This window comes from Dama dama, chromosome 24 (genome assembly GCF_033118175.1).
Source record: "Dama dama isolate Ldn47 chromosome 24, ASM3311817v1, whole genome shotgun sequence".
Lineage (NCBI taxonomy): Eukaryota > Metazoa > Chordata > Mammalia > Artiodactyla > Cervidae > Dama > Dama dama.
The window spans coordinates 53,109,003-53,112,247 of NC_083704.1; the positions used below are offsets into that span (position 1 = coordinate 53,109,003).

The 3,245-nt window shown below is 43.6% G+C and overlaps 1 non-coding gene across 1 annotated transcript; it reads left to right on the forward strand.

Annotated features, from left to right (window-relative positions):
* The first annotated feature begins 247 nt into the window (after positions 1-247).
* Positions 248-320, forward strand: TRNAW-CCA (transfer RNA tryptophan (anticodon CCA)). The gene has a single exon. It is a non-coding gene; the product is annotated as a tRNA-Trp (tRNA).
* The last annotated feature ends 2,925 nt before the right edge of the window (positions 321-3,245 follow it).

Consider the following 3,245-nt stretch of genomic DNA (forward strand, 5'->3'; position numbering starts at 1 on the left):
AGTGGGTAGCCATTCCCTTCTCCAGGGCATCTTCCCGACCCAAGGATCAAACCGGGGTCTCCTGCATTGCAGGCAGATTATTTACCGTCTGAGTCACTAGAGAAGCCCGCTAGATCTAATAAAGGAATTCAGCAAAGTAGCAGGAAACAAGATTAACATTCAGAAATTGGTTGCATTTCTTTACACTGACAATGAAATATTAGACAAGTAATTTTTAAAAAATACTTTTAAAAATCGCACTGGGACTTCGCTGGTGGTCCAGTGGCTAGGGCTCTGGACTCCAAATGCAGAGGGCCCAGGTTTGATCCCTGGTCAGGGAACTACATGCAACAAGCTGCAACTAAGAGTTCACATGCCACAAGTAAAAGATGAAAGATCCCACGTGTCACAGCTAAGACCCAGGGTACCAAATAAAGAAATAAGCAAAAATAAAGAAAAAATAAATAAACTGCATCAAAACAAACACACTTAAACAACCCCTAGAGATAAATCTGACCAAGGAGGTAAAAGAATTATAGGCTGAGAACTATAAAATATTAACAAAGGAAATTAAAGTGGATTCCAAGAAATGGAAAGATATCCTATGCTCTTGGATTGGAAGAATTAATATTGGTAGATGGCAATACTACCCAAAAAAGTCTATAGATTGAATGTGATCCTTATCGACATATCCATGACATTTTTCACAGAACTAGAACAAATAACACAAAAATGCATATAGGAACATTAAAGACCCAAAATTGCCAAAGCAGTACTATGGGAAAAAGCAAAGCAGGAGGTATAACTCTCCCAGACATCGGACACCACCACAGTTACACAAGGTGTGTAACACAACAGTGTGCACAAGGACAGACAGAGACCACTGGGACAGAAGAGAGACAGCACGGAAATGAACCCTCAAACCCAGAGTCAGTTAATCTTGGACAGAGAAGGCAAGAACATGCAATTGGAAAAAGACAGTCTCTTTAGCAAATGGTGCTGGGATAGCTGGACAGCCACATGTAAATCAGTAAAGGTAGAACACACTCTCACACAAAAATAAACTCAAAATGGCTTAGACTTCAACCTAAGACATGACACCATAAAACTCCTAGAAGAGAGCACAGGCAAAACATTCTCTGACATAAGTCATACCAATGTTTTCTTAGGTCAGGCTCCCAAGGCAATAGAAATAAAAGCAAAATAAACAAGTGAGACCTAATAAAACTTACAAGCTTTTGCACAGCAAAGGAAGCCATAAATAAAAGAAAAAGAGAACTCATGGAATGAAAGAAAATATTTGCAAATGATATGACCAACAAGAGCTTAATTTTCAAAATATTTAAATAGCTCATACAACTCAACAACAACAAAAAGCCAAACAACCCAATCAAAAATAAGCAGAAGAACTAAATAGGCGTTTCTCCAAAGACAAAGTACAGTGGCCAACAGGCACATGAAAAGATGCCCAACATCATAATTATTACAGAAATGCAAATCAAAGCTACAATGAGGCACCACCTCACACCAGTCAGAATGGCCATCATTAAAAAGTCTACAAATAACAAACACTGGAGAGGGTGTGGAGAAAAGGGAACCTTCCTACACTATTCTTGGGAATGTATGTTGGTGTGGCCACTGTAGAAAAGGGTAACGGAGGTTCCTCAGAAAACTAAAAATAGAATTAGCATATGATCCACCAATCTCATTTCTGGGCATATATCCAGACAAACTATAATTCAAAAAGATGTATGTACCCCTATGTTCATAGCAACACTATTCACAATAGCCAAGACATGGAAACAACCTACAGGTCCATCAACAGATGAATGGATACAGAAGATGTGGTACATACATATAATGAAACACTGCTCAACAACAACAAAAAAGAATGAAATCCTGCCTTTCACAGCAACATGGATACAACTAGAGACTGTCATACTAAGCAAAGTAGGTCAGAAAGAGAAAGACAAGTACTTATGATATCATTTATATGCTGAATCTAAAATATGACACAAAAAGTGGATCAAGATGGCTGAGAAGTAAGATATAGAGTTCACCTTGTTCCACAAATAAATCAAAAATACATCCACAGATGCAGTGATTTTCACAGAACATCTACTGAATGCTGGCATAAGACCCAAGACTCCCAAAAGGGCAAGAAAATCTCCATATAACCATGCAATGGCAATAAAAAACACAGAAAGGAATCAGGACAGGTCCTGAGCCCCTGGGAGGGAACATTAAACATGGAAATCTTTCCACACACCGGGAAGTCCACTCTCCAGCCTGAGACACTTGCACTGGGGTGAGCAGGGGCTGGGTGCTGAGGCTCGGGCTTCAGAGGTCAGACCCAGGAGAGGACTGGGGTGGGCTGTGTGGGGACAGCCTGAGGGGGCGAGGGTGTGGTCACCACAACTGAGGGAGTATGGGAAGGAGCCTGGGCTATTATTGGGGCAGGGAGGGGGGAATGAGAAGAAGGGGGACTGCCACAGGAGCTTCTTTCTCCACACACTCTCAGGCAGCAGGGCACCACCTACACACACTCCAGGGGTGGGTGTGAGCCTCTGCTCCCATCTCAGACTCCAGAGGCAGACACAGGCTGCTGCTGCCACTGAGGGTCCCGGGATCGGGCACCAACTGCTGCCCCCGCCTTCCTGGAGCCTGTGCTGGTCACACACCTGCGCATCTTCTATCAAGGGGATAACGGCCAGCACACGCCGAGGAAAGAGACAGCAAGCACCCAAACCAGTAACTGCCCTCACGCCAAAAAATATGAAACTCACACAAGCAACCCACAGGCATTCTCTCATATAAAAAACCATCCAGGACCATATAAAGAAAGAGAAGTTGCTCAGTCGTGTCCGACTCTTTGCGACCCCATGGACTGCAGCCTACAAGGCTCCTCCATTGATGGGATTTTCCAGGCAAGAGTACTGGAGTCCCAAACTCACAGAGTAAGAGGGCTTCCCTGGTGGCTCAGAGGGTAAAGTGTCTGGCTGCAAAACGGGAGACCTGGCTTTGATTCCTGGGTGGGGAATATCCCCTGGAGAAGGAAATGGCAGCCCATTCCAGTACCCTTACCTGGAAAATCCCATGGATGGAGAGGACTGGTAGGCTACAGTCCATGGGGTCTCAAAGAGTCGGACACAACTGAGCGACTTTTCACTTTCACAGAGTAAGAGAAATAGAAGAAAAATGAAGAAGCAGAGGAACAACTCCCAATTCAAAAACCAAGAGAACTCCCCTGAAAGAACAATGACACA